This window comes from Schistocerca americana, chromosome 4 (assembly GCF_021461395.2).
Source record: "Schistocerca americana isolate TAMUIC-IGC-003095 chromosome 4, iqSchAmer2.1, whole genome shotgun sequence".
Taxonomy (NCBI): domain Eukaryota; kingdom Metazoa; phylum Arthropoda; class Insecta; order Orthoptera; family Acrididae; genus Schistocerca; species Schistocerca americana.
This window is the reverse complement of record NC_060122.1, coordinates 141917115-141944013: the sequence shown is the minus strand read 5'-3', so window position 1 is coordinate 141944013 and position 26899 is coordinate 141917115.

The window sequence follows — 26899 nt, the reverse complement described above, 5'->3', positions numbered from 1 at the left end:
CCTCTGTGATCTTGAATGAGTTGTTGCGGGTTGCCTACACGCGGCTGGGTACTAGTTTTAACTTGTACCCAGCCGCTGAGAATCAAGTTGAGCTACATGTATGACGTCATCGCGCGCAAACAATCTGATGTACCACACTCATTTGCGACAGCGCCAGCCCAGTGATAAAGCCAGAGTAAAATATCCACAATGTTCCTCATATTTCATAAACGGTTTGAGCAATCGAAATAAGATTTTCGCAAATGATAGCACACAAAGAGGAGAGCATTTTGTCATATTGTTACTACACAAAACTTCATTATCTACCATGTTATTTCACGAAGGACAGACTTTTCCGAAGAAACGAGAGGATCATCCACAGCTAGAGAAACGAGAAATGGTATGGGTTTTGGAACAGTATCAGTGAAGACATTACACGTTTATTTTGTTTTTTGGATGTTTTTTCGTAAGGATCTACTGTTACTTTTCCCCATTTCCTCACTTAATAAACCACTGTTTCAGAATTCTCTCGCATTGACTTACACAATGTGTTAGTGAGGTTACACTGGTTTTTATCTCCCCATGCCTGCTCTCCCTCCTCCGCATCTACCGGCCATGTTATTCTGTGTGGAATCTACTTTTTCACGTCACATCGATGATCGTGTTCGGATACGCCGTCTTCCCTAAAATAGCCCAAATTGGCCTCGATAATTTAAATGTGATAAAAATATAAACTGAAGAAAAATGTTTTCTGTCATCTAAAATGGCACAAACGCAGTGGCCGTCAAACAAGCGGCTATAACCAAGTAAGTATTCGTGCTGCCCGCGATTCTCAGCCATATTTTATAGTAATACTAGCGATCCGCCGCGGCTTCGCGAGAGTAGCGCTAAGTAGCCATTGCCAGACGTCTTCTCTACCGTAGCGGTAATTTTGATTGCAGGGTGCTGGGTAGAGTTATAGTTAAAAATCGGTGAAGACCATTAGCTAGCTGAGTGCTATCACTTCGATACAAACTAAACAAGTTAAGAAGCAAACGCCACTTGCCAGCATGCTGCAGCGTGTACAGCAGTGAGCGAAGTACGCGACAGCAAAAAATACTGCGGGCTGTGGATGAAAGGCCCGCCACTCACTTTTCCGAGGAAAGAGCCGCACACTCTCGCCAGTCGCCCACGAGTATCGACATCCCTAAAGCAGTTGCCTGGATTAGCCGGTACATACAGACAGGAGCGAGCAGGGATCTTCAATTTGCATATAGAGAGAAGAGAAGAGACACATATAGCAACTAGAAGCCGAATCCAAATACATACAGACAGAAAAACGCGGCAGAGGACTGCACTTTATAACATGTGTCGAAGAAGACCATTTGTGTATTTGCATAGACTTTCGTGATAATAATAATAATTTCGCGTGACCAAATGTCCTGGTGCAACTTTCTCCAGTTACCGAACTAGGAAAAGGCGACCTACAGCTGAAAGTGGAATCTGAAATACTTTCGTTTCTAGAGAATCTCCACATTTTTTTCTTTGTTATAGAGCGGGAAGGATTCAGCTGCTAGTGGCTGGATGCCACAGGGTGGTCCATTGATAGTGACCGGGCTAAACATCTCACTTTTTAAATCCTATGTGTATTACACACACACACACACACACACATATATATATATATATATATATGTATATATATGTATATATATATATATATATATATATTCTGAACACCATGCGACTTAACTTCTGAGTTCTCAGTCGCCTAGAACTTAGAACTAATTAGACATAACTAACCTAAGGACATCACACACATCCATGCCCGAGCAGGATTCGAACCTGCGACCGTAGCGGTCGCTCAGTTCCAGACTGTAGCGCCTAGAACCGCACGGCCACTCAGGCCGGCTTTGTGTATATATATGTATATGTGTGTGTGTGTGTGTGTGTGTGTGTGTGTGTGTGTGTGAAATACAGATCGGATTTAAGAAAAATGTTAATAAACGTTGTTCACCTCGTTGAAGGACAGCCATTAACATAACTCTCGACTTTTTATTGCACATTTGGATTCTCCGTGAAAAAATATGTAACTTTTCTAAGAAACATTTCTTTCGTTTCATGATAGAGGCGCTGTAATCGGCAAACGTGGAAATGAGGTGACAATTGTTGCAAAACGGTACTATCTCAAACGAATACACATCCAATTAAGACAGTCGAAGTACTTTTTTGATATTTTTCATAATGCTATCATGCTCAACTCCCACAGTCGAATGAAGCACAGAGCGCGATCATGCGCTTAGTCCGTGATCAAGCTGTGCATGTTACTTCATTGATTCGGTCTGTACACATCTCGTCGTAACTGTTCCACGATGTTAACAATTGCAGAGAGGGTCGATATCACTGCCCCCAAGTCCGCTACCATGGCAGAGTGGACAGCGCGCCGGCTTATCATGCTGGGGGGCCAGGGATCGATTCCCGGCTGGGTTGGAGATTTTCTCCGCCGGGGGACTGGGTGTTTGTGTTGTCCTCATCATTTCATCATCATTCATGCAAGTGGCGAGATTGGGCTGAGTAAAGATTGGAATTTGTACGGGCGCTGATAGATGCACAGTTGAGCGCCCCAGAAACCAAACATAATCATCATCTTTAATTCAGGTGTGCAGACAGGTGGTCGTCTGTTCCTGCAATCGTTTTGGTCCCGTCCTATACGCCACCATTTTTCAATCAATTCCTATATGGTGCTTTTTGCTCGCACAGAACGTTTTGGAAATCTCTCCTGAAACAAATTCTTTGTTTTCACACAAGATCCAATGCGAATGAACGCTTCAACAATGGTAACACGCTCGGGTAACGAATACGGCATTGTCACACAATCACACTAACCCGGCTCCACACAACGAGGTCTTTTTCTCATATGGTTTCGACAAGCTTCACTAGTTGCGGTTGCAACAACAACGTTCCGCGTAGTGTCGGTACATCAGAGAAAATGGTTAGATAGTGCGCGACTGTCTGGTCGGCGTACCTCGTTTTCCATTATTATCGACGGGCGCGCGCGCACTGGAACATTATCGTTGCTTACGACGGGCCGGTTTTACGTGTCGCACCCTGTGCATTTAAATATAAGCACAGTTACAGTTATTAATCAGTTAATCATCCGCTCACAAAGACAACACAACAACCCTTTGTCAGGCAATTACAGCGTCGATGAGGGAGGCAGGAATCTAAAACAGAGAACAATCAACACGAAGTGTTCCGAACGATGTCTAATCTGTAATGTTTGAGAACGTACTTGGTTTAGGCATTTAGAATTTTGAACGTCATTACTTTTAAAGGGTGTAATTTAATTTCTGTGATTCTGTGTCAGCCGGCACGGTAGCTCAGCGTGTTTCGTCATGGGACGTCCATCCCGAGCAAACGGAACGAACAATAACGAACAAAATGAGATGTAAACAAATCAGTAGCGCTGTAGAGTCGTAATGTGTAATTCTGTAAGTCGTTGGTCCACATCGCGTCTGAGTCTTCGTATCTTTGTCGTTTAACTTTGAATATCTACACATATTAAATATATACTTCATCAAATATAGGATACTTCACACATATCTAATCATCATTTTATGGAAAATGAACGTATTCATGTTTCTAATTACTTACTGAGTAAAATTTTACTTACGGTAGTGGCAGTGTAATGTGCTGATTGCAACAACTGGCCATGAAGTAAATAATTAATGTTGTTCCACCTCTATGGTGACGGGTTCTTGTGTACCCTTGTCCGCTCAGTAAATTAATTATCCTCGTAAAAGTAACAATTCACAACAAAGCGTTTGCGTTAATATGGACCTCATAGAATGCTCAATTGCACGCAAAATTCCAATTTTCATTGCAGATAATTTTTGATATCCAACATTGTTTGATATTAAAAAATTGCATTTTTTCGACAAAAATGAGAAATCGAATAGCCTGTTTTATCCCACAGATGCAGTTTCACACGACCCAGAGTGATAAGCGTCGTAGAAACATGGAAAATAATTTTCACGGCTTCTAGGAGTTGCTGCATTTTTACAGTTGCCATCGGTACCACTGCAATATGCACTCAACAGAACTGATATGGGTCCCAGTTAAACGATTTGTCACGAGAGACGTTTAAGCTGCTAAAGATACTAGAACTATTGTGTGAATCTTTGTCACTCGTCATTGTCGAACTCTGGCGGGATTTAGAATAGCACGTCATAAAAGTGAGGAAAAAATGTGAGGCTTGGTTAGCTTCGTGAATTATATCGTTGACCGACTCGTTATCGACGTGGCAGATGACAGCTCCAGTGCTGAAATGTATTTCTCGGATTCGCATATGGAAATAGCTCAGAACTGTTAGACGACTGACTGTAATACCTTCCATGGTTTCAATTTTTAACTATAGGCTACCATGAAATACCTGCAATATGCTTTTGAGTCACACGCAGCTCGCGTAGAAAAATTACCTTGTGTTTAAGTAGAGAATTTTCATTATTCTTGTTTTTAATGACGATACTACGTCAGCTAAGAGTTGCCGATTGGTCTCCCAAGAAGCGTCCGGTATTGCTGGAATTTTGCCAAATTTTATTTCATTCTGTTTAAAAATTAAGTGACATTCGAAGCTATATTGTTTCTCCGCTCGTCTTTTTTTACGTCTTAACTGCAACTGTTCACGACACTCCAGGTTAGCTGGATTACATTGCTGGCTAGTTCTGTCCATATTAAATGCGCCGGTAATGCTGTTGTCCCGTATTATCGCTCAGTCGATGTGAGCGCAACGCACAGCATAAAACTATTCCTACTACTGTACTTGATACACTACTTCACTGTACTCGAGACAGTTTGGCTTCTGCTCCACTTGGAACGGAATCCAATGAGATTCCAGCAAAAGCGGAATTTATTCTTACGATGAACACAGAATACTGCTTGAAGGTCAGCAGCAAACCTACCTCTCCCTTATCTATAGCTAGCCTATTTAGGACCCATAACTTATTAATTTATGTAGGTTACCTGTTGATGATAAGACAGATACATATGAGGTCTTAGGTGCCGTCCCACAATGCCAGTATTGACACATGAGCGAAAAATTTTGACGACCACTGCACTTAGCGGTTGCGACGAGTGCGAGGAATGCGACCAATGAGGGTTGACCGTTTAACGTGATCTCAGGTGACCTACGCTTTGATCTTAGCCCAAAGGTCGAGGAGCAATGTCACCTGGCCTGTGGGTGGCAGTGTATTACCGTTTAGCAGCAGGCTCCGATGCGGCACGGCGCTTCACCTTCCGTACGCCTAAATCACGGAGACAGTTTACACTTTGCGAACGGTAAATATCACAGTCTACAACAGAGGTCCTTACTATTTTCTGGATGCACGTGCTCTTAGAGCAACATTTTCACTGACATCGCACCTAGCACGAGGTCCATTGTGCCGGATGATGACAACAAAATTATGACTACAAAATACAGACGGTACGTGTCAACTGTTTCAAAAAACTGAGCTATGTGATGCTGTTGTGTTCTGTTTAAAGACAGGCTCCCTGTAAGAAAAATATTGGTTTATAGTTGTCACTGCTTTCAGTTGACGCGCTAAATGGTCGTCTCACAAAAACATGGTCAGTTTTTCAATCTAGTTTTGTGGGTACTCTATAGATATGTTATACTACGTACACAAAGGAAGCACCCACTAAAAGTCATAGCATGTCAGCTGGCGCCAACGATTCAGCCTGTGCTCTACCAATACGGCCATTTTACAGCTAATAATGACGAGATAGATGTCTGCAACAAAGACTTCGCCTATGATGTTGCGCACGCGCAAAGAGCGCTTTCCTCTGGGCTGGGACCAGACGAGCGGTATGTTCTCGAAGTAAACGGCACTGCAGATATGCGGTTTATGAAGTCAGCCACAGTCGCACACTAAGTTAGCGTTGCATTAGCAGTTATTTTACTTTTCAAACTAGGGATATACTATCGCAGATCCAACTGTAACGGAGTAACTGGCGTTCGGTCGGCGGTGATCAAGGAATTCAATTGATTTACATCTTATCCCAACACGAAAACCAACTTCAGCCAGTCCGAAAATCACAATATTCCTACAGTCAATTGATTAAGAAATGTAAATGTGTGACTAGGGCCTCCCGTCGGGTAGACCGTTCGCCGGGTGCATGTCTTTCGATTTGACGCCACTTCGGCGACTTGCGCGTCGATGGGGATGAAATGATGATGATTAGGACAACACAACAGCCAGTCCCTGAGCGGAGGAAATCTCCCACCCAGCCGAGAATCGAACCCGGGCCCATAGGATTGACATTCTGTCACGCTGACCACTTTTTTTCATTTTGTTCGGTATTGTTCGTTGCGTTTGGTCTGGGCGGACGTCACAAGAGATCCGTTCAAGTTGATCGTTGATTCCTTTAATCAGTTTTTTTATTGCAGAGGGCGAGCAGCCCTCTGACCGAACAGGCTGAGCTACCGTGCCGGCACCACTCGGCTACTGGGGACGAACAGTCAGTTGATAACGAAGACACACTGAAATGCAACACACTTCATTCAATCAAAACTATCTTTAAAACTTTCAGAAAATTTCACATGATAATACATGCAAGTGTACCAATAACCAACACACATCACCGACTACCCAAAAATCTCTTAACTTCCTGAATGTTTCTATTTTTTTATCAATTCCTATGCAAAGGTAATGAAAATATTAAGTAGGTTTGTTACTTACAATAAGTTGCTGGTCATGATCCTCAAAGTAACTGTTTATTAACTCTATGTTACCAGTAAGGTTCAGGAAATTTATTAATTATAAATAAGTGTCTGAAAAAAATAAAATGATATAACAAACTTTCACTATTTTTGTAAAGTAACACTGACTTTAGATTTATACCGATTATCAAAAGAAAGAAAAATTTGCCCCAGTCGTCACTGCCAACAGTTGTTTTCATTTGCTTATTGGTTGAAATGGCTCTGAGCACTATGGGACTTAACTTCTGAGGTCATGAGTCCCCTAGAACTTAGAACTACTTAAACCTAACTAACCTAAGGACATCACACACATCCATGCCCGAGGCAGGATTCGAACCTGCGACCGTAGCGGTCGCGCGGTTCGAGACTGTAGCGCCTAGAAACGCTCGGCCACCCCGGCCGGCATTTGCGTATTCTTAGTTAGTATATAACGTCAACAAATACACTCTAAGACCCAGTACGGGGGAGTTATGCAAATTGGCCACAAATTCATATTCATGCAGGTATCGACGGAAAATGCAAAACTGTAAATTGTAAACTTTGGTGGTCGATGGATGAATGTGCGACGCTGCAGCGTAGTTTCGCGGCGCAGCTGACAAGAACAGTCAACAACCACAAGTCGATACCTGGGCATACTGTGTTTTCGAATTCCATTTCGTGTGCTCAGTTGGACCGTAACCATGCCTCGCAGACAGGCGCGTGGACAATGTACGCAGATGTCAGCGTTTGAGAGAGGACGTGCAGCTGGACTTGAAAAGCTGGCTGGGGCAATCGGCGAATCGCTCGACATTTGAATAGGAGTGATGCCACTATTTGAAGATGTTGGCAGGAATGGATGGATCATGGCCGAACACAGCGTCAAGGGGGAGGCGGTCGACCTAGAGAGGCGAGAGAACGTGAGGACGGAGCAGTCGTCAAAGAGGCACCCAAGGACCATTAATAGGTGGCTCATAGAAAGGGGGCTTAGCTCACGGCACCCCTTGCGCTGACTGCAACTGATCTCTGTACACCAACAGGCCGGTCTGCAGTGGTGTCCGGCACACTCGGCCTGTAATCTCATTGACTGGAATAGAACTGTCTCCAGTGACAAGACCTACTTCGAACTGAGCCCCGATGATCAGCGGAGACGATCTGGAGACGCCCCAGACAGCGTTTGGACAGCCAACCGGACTGTCGCCCCCCCCCCCCCCCCCATACAGGCCGACAACAAGGAAGCAGGTGTGCCATTTTATTTCATAGCAGGGTCGCTTTGGTTGTCATCCGTGGTGCTGTAATAGCACACTGGTATGTCGATAATATTGTACATCCTGTTTGTTGCCCCTCATGGCAAGCCATTCTGGGCTTACCTTTCAGCAAGATAACGCCAAACGGCACGCAACACGAGTTTCTACTCCCTGTCTTCGTGTTTACCAAACCCTACTGTTTCCAGCAAGGTCGCCGGAGCTGTCCCCAATTGAGAACGTTTGGTCTGCTATGGGCAGGGCCCGCCAACCAGCTCGAGACTTTGACGATCTAACGCGTCAGTTGGACAGAATTTGGTACGATATCCCTCAGAAAGACATCCACTAACTCTGATAATCAATGTCAAGCCGAATAACTGTTTGCATAAGGGCCAGATGTTGGTCAACACATTACTGACTTGCTCAATTTGTGAAGCTCTTTCTTTTGAATAAACCGTCCATTTTTTTCTGAAATTGTAATCATTTGTTTTTCTGTACATGGGCATCCAACCTACCGATTGCCATCCCATTTTGGTAACTCCTTCGTGGCGGCCCTTTTTTTCCTGTCTTGTCTTGTCGTTAGTAAAGCTCAATAGTTATGTTCAGTTCCAATCTGAGCTGCGGAAGAGTACATTTGTGATCGCGACTGTTGAGAAATCTTGCCATCATGTCTTGGGCCCACTAGGGCTCAACAGGAGTGACGAGGAGAGGATCCACCTATCTGGGTACATAAATTCTCAAAACAACCGGCATTGGTCGACAGAAAATCCACTCGCTATCCACCAGGTACACTTGCATGACGAGGAGATAGGTGTTTGGTGTGCCTACTCCGCCATGCGCGTTATGGGTCTTATATTCTTTGAGACGACAGTGAACATTGACGTGTATTTGGGAATCATGGTGGAGTTTTATTCAAACCTGACAGAAGAGGAGCGTCAGTTATGTTACTTTCAGAAGGACGGTGAAATATGACACTCATCAGCTGCATCGTTGTCCCGAGTGCATGCGATGTTTAGCAATCAGCAAAGGCTTGTGGCCTCTTCTCTCACCAGATTTGTCCACTTGTGACTTTCGCTTTTTGGGGACTGTTAAAGGGAAGAGTATACAAAACAAATCCACACACAACTGAAGAATTCAAGATGTTATCAACAGCATCAGAATACAAGAACTGATAAGGGTATATAAGAACCTCCTCAAGCGTGGCGACATGTGTGCTGAAGTGGACGGAGGACACTTTCAGCACCCACTGTGCAGATGAGTAATCGTGTTCAGTATATTGCATTTCATTTTACGTTCACGTGTTGACTTTACAGGCCGGTTTTACGTGACGCACCCTAGATTTTGCAACATGAGACACTGTCATAAATATTTACTAAACGTTTTGAATGTCATTTTTCGTCTACTCATTGCATTGTACTACAGCGGCTTTAATTGTATTTCATACTGCTTGCTACTAATATGTACCGCATTTGAACTTGACCGTCTCTACAATGCGCATTCATGATTCCACGTTATTTCTGTATCAAAATTTATACCGTAGCTGCTGGCTGGTACGAGGAACATACGCCCATGAGTTGCCAGCATTGGAAGACAAACAAGAAACCATTCCCCCCCCCCCCCCCCCCCCCCGTCGTGTCACCGCCAGACACCACACTTGCTAGGTGGTAGCTTTTAAATCGGCCGCGGTCCGGTAGTATACGTCGGACCCGCGTGTCGCCACTGTCAGTGATTGCAGACCGAGCGCCGCCACACGGCAGGTCTAGAGAGACTTCCTAGCACTCGCCCCAGTTGTACAGCCGACTTTGCTAGCGATGGTTCACTGACAAATTACGCTCTCATTTGCCGAGACGATAGTTAGCATAGCCTTCAGCTACGTCATTTGCTACGACCTAGCAAGGCGCCATTATCATTTGCTATTTATCTTGTGATGCATGTACCGTCAGACCGATGTTCACCAATTATGGATTAAAGCTAAGTATTCCAGAAGCTACGTACTTATTTTACTAGACTCAACTCCTTTAACTGTTCCAGACCTCACGCCAGCCTGCGTGAGCTTAAACGCGTGCCTTTCGGCTTCACCTCCATGTGGCTTGGCTGTCTTGCCAAGTCACAACACCCCCTGTCACAACTCCTCACCCCCTAAGACAAACGTATCTCCCCCTATACCAAGCTTCGCCCTGCGCTGATCGGCCAACTTCTCGTGCATCTGCTACTATCCCTCCAGTATATTTTTGATTCTACGAAGGAATCAGGTACAGTCAACATTTGTAAATGGAAAGTATGTATTTTCACCTCTCACTAGTAAAATACCAGTCATTTTTAGTTTGTCGTCCGGTGTTGCCTTCCAGCGTCAAATATGGGACATAACCGCGCGACGTACGAACATCCTGTTCCGTACCGCGCGACTGCTGCGGTTGCAGGTTCGAATCCTGCCTTGGGCATGGATGTGTGTGATGTCCTTACGTTAGTTAGGTTTAAGTAGTTCTAAGTTCTAGGGGACTGATGACCTCAGATGTTAAGTCCCATAGTGCTCAGAGCCATTTGAACCATTTGAACCTGTTCCGTTTCACATCAGTAGAATCATGTGTATACTGAATGCGCCATTTTATCTCGTTTGCAATGGAAATTTCATTTACGAGACGTGCAATAACTGCTTTGTGACACAGGTTGTAGGTCTCGAAGCATATGGTTTCTCAGAAAACTTACTAAAATAACGATCCATTATGAAAGAATTTAAAACTACCATTCCTCGCATGCTCTCAGGTAAACTGAACGTAAGTGTGCATTGTAAGTTGTCACTCATTTCTCTTTCATGATCAATTTTGTTCATTTGATTGTTATTTTCAGTAGCTGTACTTACAAATTCAAGTCACACATAATAAACTAACCTGCTGCTGTAGATTCTTTTCACATTATACAGAAATTTGATTTAGAGCAATGCTTACTGAATGTGGTTCGTTTTATGTTCTGCATTTAGCACTGTAAGTACCACTCTTCACATTACATTACTGTCTAAGGCGACTATGTGGGTGGCGTTTTCAATTTTCTCGTGATGCAAATGAACTGACGCCATAGTCGTTGCTTCTCCATGAGACTACATGGCAGCAGAATCTTTGTCACACTTTGTAACATATTATAATGCGTGCTGCCAACATGGTTTCATTATTGACGGTCGCTTGGTGCGCACATCCATAATCAGCGTGGTGAGAAACAGTTTGGAAAGCTTGAAAGAATGTTGCAGGGTAGGTTGTAATGAGAAATAATTGTTGGGAAAAAAATTCTATGTTTTGCCCCGTTTCCGAGTTAATAAGCATTGAATTTAGCCAATCAAAACGTTGCACTCGTAAATTCAAGTGACCCATCAGATACAGATACAGTGTCAGTAGCGAAGATGATAGCGCACGACACTGCCCAGCGTTTGGCTCGGGTTCGATCCTTAGAAGCGTCCCATGTCCAATTTTTGTATCGCTCTCTTGTTCGGTTTCCGGAAACCAAACGAAGAACATGCTTGGCGACGCTGTATCTGCTGGGCCGCTTGAATTTGCGCGCGCAGCGGCCTGAGTGACTAACTTAAATGCAAATTAACTCGAAAAGGCGCCAGTATTGAACTGTTTGCTCAACCTCAGTTATTATTGGTTTTCCGTCTTGACCGTACTGCGGTTTAATTAAAGCAAATTATACCAGACGCGTTTCGGTTTTATTTACAAAGCATCTTTTGTGGTTATTCTGCAAATTGGATACATACGTTTGCACATTTTTGTTGTTTTAGATTAAAAGCAGCCTTTTTGTTTATAAAGTTGGATTGTAAGTTACTTACGGTGCTTCTTTACATATTCTACAAACCACTGTCTCTTCTCTCCTTGCTAGCAGCGGTTGACGTCAAAAGACTGTTTCATATATGCACTTGGTAGTTTTTGCCATTCTGCAGTATTTCTTGCACTGCATTTGGATCATTTACACTTCAGCTTTGTTAATTGAACTGAAGTTACGTGTGGCTCCCACTCTGCACAGTATTGCAGTGTTTCTGTCTGTTCGTTTTCGTTCATGTTGTGAGTGATGTCAACGAGTGAAACTAAATTTTTTCCGTGTCTGTGTGTGTGTCTGTGTGTGCGAGCGCATGTTTTTGTGAAAGAGAGTTAGTGGACATTAATGAAAATATCTTGTATGTGAGGCAGTGATGTGAGAGGAAATTGGGGGGCGGGGGGAGGGGGTGGAAGGGGATTATTGCGAGTTTTTTTTTTTTGGAAGGGGTGGGGGAAATGGGCCTGCATGGTGATTGTAGGGGATTATTGGACAGCATCTTGGAGGAGATGGTACTGGTCAGTGGATTCTGTGGTTATATATGAATATCTAATGTTAAGTAGTCAGTCAGTTTAAAGAGTGTGTTGGTCTGATCATTTATGAGTTGTTTCTCTTCTGTTATGTTTTTTTGAATGTGTAGTTTTCTTGTGAGGTAAAGGTACGTTGTCCAAGACGCGACGCACACTAGCGACTGCGACGGGTCGCTACGTGACGTCAGAAGTTGCCTGCTGGCGCATGCGCAGTTCGAGTTTGGGATGCGACGCGCGACTGTTCCGGCAGCTGCCGCAGCACTGCACCAGTGAGCAGTGTTGCGACGGAAGTCGGACGACACAAAGACGTGCGGCTGCCAGAAAGATGTCGAGCCAGTCAAGGAAAACTGAAATGAGCCACTCACAGGATGTGATGGTCTGTGAACTGGTCTCGCAACATCCTTGCCTTTACGATTTGAAGAACCCTAAATGTAGAGAAACTATGTTCAGAGACAGAATTTGGGAAGAATTTGGTGCACAGTTGAAACTGGCAGGTGAGTGAAATATATTTTCCCATTAATGCAAATTTTTCAGGCCTGTTATGAAAATCAGTATAATACATGCAGATGTGGAATTAGAATGATGAAAATGAACTTGAAGGTCAATTTTCGCATTACTCTTTTTTGTGACGATAAAAATTGAAAACGGAAAGTACATTATAAAATGAACAATCTAAAGTACAACGAGAAAGTTACATTTTACAATACCTTCACTTTGAAAGTAAACGGTAGATTGGTGTCTTGATGATACCTTCTAGTTGTGAAAAACCACCACCAGATTGTTGTACAGCTTTCTGTAATCAATAGATGTTCGTTTTTGAGGAAGGCGTTTCTCAACAGATTGCGCAAACAGTATGCTGCAATAAGTAATTTGTCACATTCACTTCAAATCATTGGTAGAAGATGGTGCTCAAAAAACTTGTGCCAGAAGTGCACTACTATTTTACAAGGCCCTTCTGGTCTGACGCAGTTCACAATTGAAATTCGTCTTTTGTAAATCCTGGAGCCATCTTTTGAGTGCAACTTGGCAAGATTAAATGTTCATGTCATCCATAACGATGTATGCTGTCAGAATATAAGAATATGGAAGTTCATTTGGATGGGAATAAAGAGTCAGTCGGCTATGAAAGTTGCCTTAGCTTGTTCCAAAAGTTTCTGCATGGGAGAAACTGACAAGTATAATTTGGAGAAATTTTGTGAACAAGCACGGACATTATTTCTTCCACATTTCTGTCAGTGTATACTGTAGACGTTCAGAATGAAAATTCTAGAGATGTTTAAGGTGTAACCCTATCTTGTTGTCAAGAACTTGAAACAATGCAATGACGCTAGCGTGCGCTTATTGTTAATAAACTTATCTCTCATTGTAATTTTAGGTGAAATGTGCAAAAACAGGTGGAGGAATATTCGGGACTCGTATCAGAGAAATAAACGAGAAAGAAAGCTTGGAACAGGTTCAGATGCCTCAGCAAAACCAAGAAAACGGGTTCTGCTTTATCACTTGGCTTTAAGAAACCTACATTTCCTGGCATTTTAAATGAAATTGTCAAGAGCATATGGAGAAATATTGGTAACTCATACCGGAGAAATATATGACATAAAATGGTTTCATTAGGTCCAAATGTGTCAGCGAAACAAAACAAATGCATTCTCTATAGTGTGATGACCACACGATTCTCGTTGCGCACCGACAGAACTGGCGGCTAGTCGCGACGCTCCCGGAGATATATGAGCCCAAATCACGGAAACGGAGATCGATATCATTCTGATCTCAACTTTAAAAATAATTTCGATATGTTAGCTTCTTTTCATCAGCAACGATGTATGACCTAACGTGAACCATACGTAAAGTAGCCAGCGACCACATTTTTCACTGTACACAATTCAAATTTTATGCAGTAGGTTACTTGTAAATTAAGTATCGGAATAACTGTGACGAATATCGGAAAAATAGACACCTCATTATCAAGCTGTGATGTGAAACTGTAAGATACGCAAACATCAATTTTTTGTGCCTTTTACTTTCCTCACAATTGATAGAGAAGTAACATACAGCGAAAAAAACACGCAAAACCGGAAGAGATACTTTTCAATTTTTTAAAGTAAACGGAGAATCTGTATCGAAAAACTAACTCTGGGAGCCGATGTAACTTTGTTGCATTAACATACAGTATTTTTTACAGCAAGAAAATCGGAATTCTTATTTTTCTTATGTATTTGAATCCGCCGCCGCCGACCGGAGCTTGGGAAACAGCGACGACTCCTGCCGTGTTGCGGCCGTGTCGCCGTCTGCCAGGGTGGGAAAAGAGGAGGGGGCAGCGTCGCAGTCGCAGCCAACTGTCGCGTCTTGCACAACGTAACTTAAGGGGTGTTTTTTGTTGTTGTTTAACCCCTGTGATTTCCATGTCGCGTCTCTGGTGGTAATTTTATGTTAGTGTTAGTGCTCCGAGAAAGTTGAATGATTTGCCCCATATTTCCATGCTCTTACATATTCTTCATATCTGGTGTCATATGTCCTCCTGGTTTGACCTATCTATCTTCCATCACATGTATTGCATTTCATATGGTGTACTCTAGATTTCTGATATAGATCTGTTCTCCTTATTGTTTTTGGGAAGTATTTTTGAATTAAACTGTTGATTTGTTGGGTATTTTTATGCCTTTTTTGAAAATGTTGGATATTCTGTATGTTTATTTGTGGTTGTATGTCATTGTTTACCATTTTTTGTTTTCTGTTTTTTTTCTCAGTTTGTGTAGTTCCTGTTCTTGTGTTTTGTGTGATTGTTTGTGCAGGATTCTGTTCGTGTGTTGGTGACACCTGGGTGTTTTCTCTTTTTTGTTTCTTCACTTTATTTTTCAGCTTTGTTACTAAGTTTTGTTTGCTGTTTGTGGCTATTTGCATTGTGTATACATTTCTTTTTGGTAATTGCCTGTTTCTAATGGTAGTGTGTTTGGTCTCTGGAGCATGTACCTTACGTGCTGCCTGCTTATGAGAACTGGGTTGTTGTGATGTATCAAGTACAACTCTGCCTTTTGTTGTCTGTTTTCTGTATATGTTGAATGTGTGTTGCTGCTTTTGAATCTTTATGGTGATTTCAAAGAAATGTACCTGCCTGTTTTGCTCTTTCTCTGTTAAAAACTGTATCTTATCATGGAAATAACTTTGTCTGTGTGTAACAGGTCAATTTTATTGTTTGGTTCATCTATCAGGCACAAGATGTCATCCATATATCTAACACTGTATAGGATGTTGTACCTATTTGGCACTATTTTGTAAATATAATATCTTCTGTATGGTTTATAAATATGTTTTCTGTGGTTGCAGATTCTGGGGATCCCGTTGGTGATCCTTCACTTTGTAAATAGGATCTAACGGAAATAGTTCTGTACTGTTATTAGCTCTAATTGCCTGACTGTTTTTGTAATATATTCATGTGGAAGTGCACTGTGTGTCTTAAGATTTTGAACATTGTTTCAGTTATTGGTATGTTGGAATACAGATTCTCCATATTGAATGACAGAAAGATGACTGTGTGTGGGGCCTGTACGTCTTTTATGTATCAGTTGTGTGGTGTTTCTTATAGTTCTATCCTCTTGTAACTTGTAGTTTTCTGATAAGATTTTCAACATGCACCTTGCAAGTGGGTAAGAGGGAGCGTTTCTAAACTCACAGTAACTCTGACAGGGAGGTCTTTCTTGTGTAGCTGTGGTTGGCATCGGAGGGAATGTGCACTGGGATTTGTTTGTAGCAGTTTTTTCCCTTGTTTTATATTGTATGTTCATGGTCTTTGAGAGTGTTTCTCAACTTCGTTTCGAATCTGTTAGTTGGATCTGATTTTTATTTGGTAATTTTATTTTTTGTGATGAAGTCTTGTGTCTTATTGAAGTTTTGCTCTTTATCCATGAGAATCAGAGTTGCCTTTATCTGCCCTTGTCATGATGGCGTTGTGTTCCTGTAGTTTCTTTCTAAGTTTTGTCAGTGTTATGGAATCTGTATTGTTTTTGTTTCATCTGTTTCCTTTTATCTGAGTTATTATGGCTTTGATTGTATTGCTGACTAACTCTCTCATCAGATCAATGTTTACCTCATTTGTTTCGTTTTTGTTTTCCTGCGTGACAAAGCCTTCTGAGTCTGTTGTGAGGTTTTCTATGTATTTTCGTCTATTTGTTTGCTGACGTTGTGTTTCAGACCTTTTTCGAGCAATTTTATTTCTTTTGTATGCAAAACAGTGTCCATAAGGTTGCTCAGTCTTGGATAGAAGTGATGCTTTTCATTAGACTGAATTAATGTGTGGCTGTGTTTGGTGTTCGCATAGCTTTTAAATTTTCAGTCTTTCTTTTGTGAGTTTTTTTCATTTTTTTGTGTTATGAGATTTTCAACATAGCTCGCATAAGTCCCCCTCCCTCCGACCTCCTCTCACATCTCTGCCATCATACAAGGTATTTTAACTGATTCACACACACACACACACACACACACACACACACACACATACACATACATACATACATACACACACACACATACACACACACAAGGAGGGAGAGAGAGAGAGAGAGAGAGAGAGAGAGAGAGAGAGAGAGAGAAACATGGAAAAAATATAGTTTCACAGATTGACAACACTCACAACACGAACGAAAACAGGCATAAAGAGTGTATGACTGTGCAGAATGAGAAACACACGTAACTTCAGTTCAATTTACAAAGGTGTCGTGTAAATGACCCAAATGTAGAGCAAGAAATACTACAGGATGGCAAAAACTGCCAAGTGCATATGTGAAACAAGGTCTTTTGACGTCAGCCGCTGCTACCAAGGAGAGAAGAGACAGTTGTTTGGAGAATATGTAAAGAAACACTGCAAGTATCATGCACTCCAACTTTATAAACAAAACGCTGCTTTTAATCTAAAACAACCAAAAATGTACAAACATATGCATCCAATTTGCTGAATACCCATAGAAGATGCTTTGTAAATAAAAGGAAAACGCGTCTGGTGTAATTCTCATTAATTAAATTGCAGTAAACTGAAGACGGAAAACCAGTAATAACTGGTTGCTGCGGAAGATGCCCATGTAAACAAACATATTGTTTTCTTAACAATTATTTCTCAGCACAACCTACCTTGCAACACCATTGTAAGCTATTTGTACTATTTCTGACCACCCCGTATATTATCAAAATGGATGTATGTGTGTTCCAAATGCCCTAAACTATTGGATCGATTTGAACCAAACGAGGCACACATATCACTTAGTGTCTAGAAAGAAGCTCCATGGTGGTAAGACCAATCCACACATCAAACTCTTCGCATGTGAATAACCACACTTGGTTCATTCAGTATTTGAGACTGAGAGTACTTAGTTATTGGAAAAAAACTTTACACCTAATTTCAAACTTTCACTAAACTTTTCTCGCTGACACCTTCCACAAAAGGATGAAAGGAAAAAAAGTTTATCGCTTACTATATTTTCCAATGTTCATACAGTAAAACTGCTGCATCAGGCATGTTGTTTTAATTTATTACTTCCATACTATGTACTGTATTCGTGACACATTTTGCAGACAGTTTTCCTATATGCCGCTGAATGCATATGCAAAATTGTATCCTTTTATGATAAGTAGTTCAGGAGATAAGATGTCATAAAGATTAAGCTGTGTGAAAACGATACTTTAGGGCAAATTTCGCTGAAGGTACAGGTGAAATATCTGTAGAAATCGGTGTAAAATAAATTAAATATACACCGAAGAGCCAAGGAAACTGGTACAGGCGTATGTATTCAAATACAGAGATATTTAAACAGGCAGAATAAGGCGCTGCGGTCGGCAACGCCCACGTAAGACAAGAGTCGGGCGCATTTGTTAGATCGGTTACTGCTGCTACAATAGCAGATTATCAATATTTAACTAATTTTGAACGTGGTGTTACAGTTGATGGGACACAGCATCTCCGAGGTAGCGATGAAGTGGGGATTCTCCCGTACGACCATTTGGCGAGTGTATCGTGAATATCAGGAATCCGGTAGAACATCAAATATCCGACATCGCTGCGGCCGGAAAAAGATCCTGCAAGAACGGGACCAACGAAGACTGAAGAGAACCGTTCAACGTGACAGAAGTGCAATCCTTCCCCAAGTTGTTATAGAATTCAAGGATGGTCCATCAACAAGTGTCAGCGTGCTAACCATTCAACGAAACATCATCGGTATGAGCTTTCGGAGCCGAAGGCCCACTCGGGTACCCTTGACGACTGCACGACACAGAGCTTTACGCTTCGCCTGGGGCCGTCAACAGCGATATTGGACTTCTGACGACTGGAATCGTGGTGCCTGGTCGGACGAGTCTCATTTCAAATTGTATCAAGCGGGTATGGAGACAACCTCATGAATCCATGGGCTTTGCATGCAAGCAGGGGACCGTTCAAGCTGGTAGAGGCTCTGTAATGCTGTGGGGCGTGTCCAGCTGTAGTGATATGGGACCCCTGATATGTCTAGATACGACTCTGACAGGTACGTAAGCATCCTCTCTGATCAGTTGCATTCATTCATGTCCATTGTGTTTTCTGACGGACTTGGGCAATTCCAGCAGGACAATGCGACACCCCACCCATCCAGAATTGCTACATAATGGCTCCAGGAACACACTTGTGAGTTTAAACACTTCTGATGGCCACCAAACTCCCCAGACGTGAACGTTATTGAGCATATCTGCAATGCCTTGCAACGTGCTGTCCAAAAGAGATCTCCACCCCCTTGTACTCTTACGGATTTATGGACAGCCCTGCAAGATTCATGGTGTCAATTCCCTCCAGCACTACTTCAGACAGTAGTCGAGTCCATGCCACGTCATGTTACGGCACTTCTGCGTGCTCGCGGGGGCCCTACACGATATTAGGCAGGTATACCAGTTCGTTTGGCTCTTCAGCGTACACAGGTGAAGTCACAGGGGAAAAGCTCCTCCTAAACCCCTGGATCTATTTCATTGAAACTTGGTACACGATTTACTATCTGAAAAGAAATACCATAAGGATAAGAACCATTAAAAGATGGACAGAGAGAGGAGATGGACATAGAGAAGGGAAAGAAGGAGACGAACTAACACATAACTGGAATAAATACAAACCCTGTGAACGTCACGTACTCAGCTGGTATATAACAATATAATGTTTATTTTTCTGCCAACAATGAGTTCTTAAGTTGTTATGTTTTCTGGTATCCAGCCATCTGTCGGACACTCTGGAACTGCCTTAGAAATCAAATCATTGAGAATACGCGTAAATATCTGATGTTCCTTATTGGGTAAAAATAACTTCGTTATCGGATCCCATCACAATTACGACCGAATCAGTGTGGTGGTAACGTTCAGTTGAGTAAATACTACTATGTTGTGCTTTAAAAAGCAAGTTGTAATATGTCAAAAATAAGAGATGTGTAATGGGTTACCAGAAAGTGTCTCTGATGACAATTCAGTAAATAAAAATGTGTAAGGCGACTGGCGAAATAAATCGGTAATTCTGCTGCAGTCCGATACATAAAGCATTGTTAATACTAAAAAGATGAAATTCTCACCAACAGATTTTCTCGTGAATACCTTGCCTCGTGTAGAAATAATTCACAACAAATATCACGCTTTCTTGCTTCTATCTTCGTATTATTTATCTCAATGTCCCAGGTTATTATTAAAATTTCTGTCTCAGTTTCCCCTGTGGCTAGCAGACATATGGAGTAAGGCACTTGTATAACATAACACTGAACGGCGGATGTAAAACAGCCTGTTGATGCACCTTTCGCAACAGCCGTGTACGGACAGTCAGTCCAACTGATTGGCGGGGCGATGCTGTAGGGGTAGTGGTTATCGTGGAAACAACCGCTTATTGGTTTCGGGCATTACGAACATTCAGTCCTAAAGGGTGAAAACTGAGGTCAGAGAAAGCTACTTTTCATGTTACGTTGTCCGTTTTCAGGGACTGCAAGCACATAAAGGCACATAATTAAGACAGACACCTGATCAGCTACTTCCTAAGTTTATTATAAACTATGTACGAATTGTTAAGTTTTTAATTTATTGCTGTTGCCATAATTTCCTTTCTCTTTTATTATTTTATAAAAATGGCAGACAAATAATAAGTTCCCCAGCCACACGCTGCCGCGTCTCAGTCTGATTAAATGGAAAAGAAAGGAAAGAAAAAGCACACGTTTCTTACATGTACAGGAACTGTATATCTGCCCTAATCTCCTTCTGCCCCTTGTCTCTGGGCATCTCCTGCTCAGCCTCTCTCTGACCATCTCCTCATCCTTCCCGCACCCTCTGCCCATCATGCCCTAACCCCTCTCTCTGTCCATCCTCTCCTCTCCCTTCTCATTCCCTCTTCTCCTGCCCCCTATCTCTGTCCATCCTCTCCTCTCCCTTCTCATTCCCTCTTCTCCTGCCCCCTCTCTCTGTCCATCCTCTCCTCTCCCTTCTCATTCCCTCTTCTCCTGCCCCCTCTCTCTGTCCATCCTCTCCTCTCCCTTCTCATTCCCTCTTCTCCTGCCCCATCTCTCTGTCCATCCTCTCCTCTCCCTTCTCATTCCCTCTTCTCCTGTCCCCTCTCTCTGTCCATCCTCTCCTCTCCCTTCTCATTCCCTCTTCTCCTGCCCCCTCTCTCTGTCCATCTCCTCAATTCCGCTTTCTCTATCCATTTCATCCCACCCATCTGTTCATCTCCACTTCCTCCATCACTGTGACCATGGGCCTTGTTTACTGTTACTGCAAGTTCAGATTCTGTTCAAGTCCAGCCTGTGCGAATTCCTAAAGGACCAAACTGCTGATGTCATCGGTCACTAGACTTATAACTACTTAAATTAACTTACGCTAAGAACAACACACACATGCACCAATGCGCGAGGGAGGACACGAACCTCCGGCGGGAGAGGCCGCGCAATGGCGCCTCTAACCACGCGGCCACTCCGCACGCCTCAGATGCCGTAGCCGGCCGAAGTGGCCGTCCGGTTAAAGGCGCTGCAGTCTGGAACCGCAAGACCGCTACGGTCGCAGGTTCGAATCCTGCCTCGGGCATGGATGTTTGTGATGTCCTTAGGTTAGTTAGGTTTAACTAGTTCTAAGTTCTAGGGGACTAATGACCTCAGCAGTTGAGTCCCATAGTGCTCAGAGCCATTTGAACCATTTTTTTCAGATGCCGTGGTAGTATTCTAATCGTAAGCTGATAAGACAGAAGGACAACTGTACTGTTTGCTAACGACGTTACAATGGTTCACCATTATACTAATTACATATTTATTGTTGTTGTTGTTTGAACACACGAACATTTACATTTTTTATGTAGATGTAAATTGATGTGTCGACAGAAGTGCCGACACAGTGTGATTTGAGGGGACCGCTATGCACGCTATAAACACACGAAGGATGGCGTGAGGTCTGAAACAGGATACGTAATGAATGCTATAAAGAAAAGTACGTAGCTTCTGGAGTATTTAACTTTAATCCATCCTTGTTGTATACATCGTTCTTGATGAGACATGCTTCATACGATATGAAACGTCCCCTTTGAACAATTCTACACGAGACTGTGCTTAACCTGACACACAATACTTTGTTAGCGCAACGCAATCTGACTTTCAAAATTCCCTACAAAAGAATGGCCCTGACTAACATTAAACTATACCTTTCACAAATCACTTACCTCACAAAAATCTTCGCTGCTCAAGCTACTGCAATACAGCAAGCGCCACTACTGCCAGCTAAATAAAAGATTCAAACTATGGAAGGCACTAACTACTGATAGGGATAGTTAGCAAATGAAAGATATTAGTAGAGAACAAACAATGTATTTACCTTGATATCATCATATATAAATATAGCAGTTCATGACAATTTACAAATCTCAGCCATCTCTCTCCCCACATCCACCACTGCTGGCGGCTCACCTCCAACTGCGCAACGCTACGCGCTGTTCACAGCCAGCTGCCTAACACTACAATGGCGAGTATTACAACAATGCAAAGGAGCCACAGACTGCACACAGCACAGCCAGTGATTTTCATATTGAGCGCTACGTAACATTGCCAATAAGAAAACATAAACAGCCTAAACATAAACAGCCTACTTACATAGCCCCCATGCTCCCCACAAAAAATTTTACAAAATTTTTTTGGGCAGTGGCCAATAATGATTTGATAAAATTTTTCATAATTACAATAACAAAGAAATCAAATGCACACACTTATTGATACAATGTTGGTCAAAAGCTAAAATTTTCTCACAGTCCATAAAGATAGTCCTGATCATTCATTACAGTAGAATATCAGTGTTTTTCTCAAAGTCTGAGCAGTAAAAGAAAATGCACACGGAAGTAGTGGATTTCCATGCAGTCTTGAAGAAGTAGTGTTGTCCTTCCAACGGAAAGACAGTGCTGACTCTCGACATGCAGACAAGTATTGGGTCACAACAGAGCAAACCCACTGCAGAGTCAGTCGAAGTTTTGATGAATATTGGTAGGTAGGTCATCACAGAGCAGACCCACCGTAGTCCTGGTAGAGATTACGATATTGGTGGGCCACCAGAGGTGCAGACCCACTGCAGTCCTTGTAGAAATAATGGTATTGATGGATCATCAAAGATGTAGACCCACTGTAGTCCTTGTAGAGATAATGGTACTGGTGGGTCATCAAAGATGCAGACCCACTGCAGTCCTTGTAGAGATGGTCAGCAGCCATCTGTTGTGACTGTGCAGGTGCACAATCACCATTGAAGAGTCTTGCGGATAATGTAGCAAGTCCATAACCAATACTTGTGCACTCACAAAGTTTTTGAAATTGTCCTTAGAACCAGCAATGCTGTTATCCAGTCCCTTGCTGAGTTATTAACACACGTGCAAACACTAACAGTCCCTACTTCTCACATATTGTCCATATACTATGACCAACAGAAACGTGTGCAGTGAAATGTAACTTAATTGGAAGAACTGGTGTCTGTACAATTATAAATTTACAACATGAAAATACAATTACAAAGGTACAAAATACATCATTAAAGAACATAACAATACAGATAACATTTGTAGTAACACAGGCTTTACAAAAGAATAGAAATAAACATATACATCAGTGGAATTATGACATGAGTACATACATAAAGGATCACAATAACTTTTGAAACATCAACTTCACACATGAGCATTGAACAGAACAGAATTAATAATGTCTAACATCTTTACAAAGTAAATAACATATTATTAATGCCAATTATATTCGAGGATAACAGTATTCCTCATCATAGTGAATGTAGCTTAATATTAAAAGAAGAAAAAATTCTATGAAACTACACAGAGACAGGAAGAAAACAAATACACAAGGGTACACAAACACATACTGGGATAACACAAAAGGAAAGGACAGGGTTCGTTTTCAGTGTAACATTTGGTACTGCAGTCCATCCCAAAACTTCATTCCATAGATCTTTCGTCTTATTTCAACCTTTGCTTCCACCAAAAAAAATCTTATCCAAGCATGCTTTCTGTATTCTGTTCATATTTCTTTCAAAATAATTATTTCTGATTGTACAATACTCATTTGGGCCCAAATCCTTTTTATATAACTTCGCAATGCATTCTTTACCTATTCTCCATAGTCAGTTTCTCATATAGTCTACCCCCTCTTAAGCTAACTTAAATCTACTGAGCTCAGATGCTAAACTAAGGGATGAGGCAATGCAGCAGCACGTAAAACAATTATTATAAACAGCAATGAAAAAAATGGAAAATTGCAAAGCAAGCTACAGTATAAATTAGCAAAAGTCAAATTCAATAACACTATGCCTGGCAAACAGCAGCAACTTATACCTAAACATGACATAGCGCAAGCAGAAAAAATATTACACTAAAATGGCCATGTCTAATACCTATGTCACATCTTAACATTAGAGTGATGCATCACAATTTATTCTACAAAAGAAATTACCAAGTACTTGAAAAGAAAATTATGAATGCAGTTCCTGTGAAGGTAAATGTCGCTTTGTGCTCCCTCATTTTTTGAAAAAAATTATTATATACTCGATCTGTAGACAGAAAATATTTATATTAGTACATCTATAAAATTTTATTTTAACCAATGCTGCAGTGCAGCTAGAAACTTGATATTAAACAAAATGTGTAAATAAATACACAAAGCAAGCCATATGGCATTTTTCTTAACTAGCAAGGCAATAGCTGTGAAATGTTTCTCATCGTTTCATTAGGCATTTCAGTAAATATCATAAATTACGAGCTCCACAGTATGCTTTCAACAAGGAGATGTCAGTAGCGCGGACAATGGCCTTCCCTTTCTTTTTTTTTTCTACCTGTGCTTCTGACGAGGCACTCACACTAATGGCTTGTTCTCCAGGCGTCTGACACACCTGGGTGCCCACGACGCATTATGTGCAGGTGGTCACTTAACTTTCGTACGGAAATATTTACGACAGCAGTTTCCGCTACAGTAACAGTCATATATACAAAATTTCACAGGTCGAGAATTTACTTTGCAAATGTGTAGAAACAAAATCCTATGAATATAACAGTGTCCAAAAAAATTTTCAGTGGCATTGTGATACATTCACACATGATTCACACATGTACACACATTTCATAATTCTAAAGTACGATTCTTGGTTTCCAACATCCTTTTCCATAAGTCAGAGTCCCTAATCACTATTCATTACTCCTTACGTTATTACACATATTTATATTCGTCGACACGTCAACCTTGCGATGACACTTCAATATTTCATCATAATAAATACATAGCATAACCAAATTCCTTATATAGCACCAGCTTAGTAATCATAAACATACCTCAGCAGCATAATACACATCGTCGTCGTAAAAAATATCATAACACCTCAGTCAAATCTCAAAATCGTCATAGCTTCCTCCAATAATTAAAAAAATTCTCTGCTCATGTCAAAAGTGTCATCTGCCTCAAACGTACTTTAAAAATCATGAATCCATACCAAATACATCATTCAAAGCTCTCATAGTATCACAATGGTTCCGAAAAAATATGAGCATTTCACAAAGTACAGACAAAGTACAATTTCATAAGTGTGAAGTTATCCGACTGTGTAATTGCGTAAACATGTGTCACTGACATAGTAAAAAGAATGTTTGTTTCTCTGTCAAATAATCAGATAGCTGTGTAATTGTGTGTTAGAGAAATATGGTACCGATGTGTAAAGTTGTATAAGCAAATACCATATTAGCTAGGGCTCCTTGTGCTTGCCAAACACAAAGCAAGCGTGTACCCCCCTGAGGATTAATGTAATTGTACCCTCAGGTGTTACAGATTACAGCAATGGAATGAAATGTATCATGGAAAAACTTCTTATCATTGTACTTCAAATATCTTAAAAAATAAATTTTTAAAGTACAAAATTAATCACTCAAATGCGTGTCATGTAGCCCTAAATGTGCGTCTCGTTGCAACATAATCTCTGTGGAAGTGTCGTAGTTATCGTCCTCCGAAAGCTAAGTTCTGCAGAAGTCAATGTACTTACCTCATAATACACAAAAGTGAAATGCTTTGCGTATAAATGTCTTAGTTATTACGCTTATTGCCGTGATGAAGAAAGTACTGTACTGTAACGTAATGTTGTGCCACGAAAAAGGCTGTCTCATTGTTGCTATACCACAAAAGTTACTACTAAAACATGTTTTTCTTTCCAGAAGAATTCAGAAAACTGTGCAGATATAAAACAGATACACCGCAAAAGCAACATTGTAAATTGTCACTCATTAGTAGCGTCGTGATAAAAATCGTGTAGCTGTCACATAAACTAACCTCTGTGTCATCTGGTATCTCTCAGAAAGCACTTTAAATTCAGAATGTATTTTCAAATAAACCAAAATGTTGCATTAAAATCTCATTAGCAGTACTGGTAAATGTTCTAAGTATGTGAGCCTTATAGTCGTTACGTAATCGTGCAACAAACAAGCAAGAATGTACACACACAATAACACTGTGACGTCTGTTCACTATAACAATGCATTCGTCATTTCTGTTTAAATAAGTTCTCTTGGCTCTTGACTGGATATTTCACTTCAAACATTGTTACATGTTAACAGATTCTAAATCTGACAAAGCATATTAGTAATGTGAAGCGAAAAATTTTATGACAAAGACTAAGTTAAAAAGCAGATTATCTTTCAATAAACGGTTTTACATGTGAAATGTGGTGTAAACCTTTACTCTTCCTAGTACGCAGAGTTTCAACTTCAACGCAATTATCATGTGGTATACGTCGGATTCTGTAAGGTCCATTGTAAACTAGAAAGAATTTGTGACTCAAGTGTTTCTTCTTATGTGACAATGAATGAGCTTTAATGAGAACTTTCTGACCAATATACAACTTCTTTGCATTTGCTTTACCGTGTAGTTTTCTCCTTTTGTCTGCTGCAGATTTTATATTTTTAAGAGCCAAATCAATTATGTCTTTGTGTCGAAGTTTACGTGTATTCGGGAAAGGTACAAGCTCTCTGATTCTGTTCAGTGGTTCTTCATTCTTCAGTACAAGAGTAGGTGGTAAAGCAGTGGAATCATGAGGCATTTCATTCAGCACGTTTTGAAATAAGTGTAAATATCTGTCCCAATGCTGATGCTTTC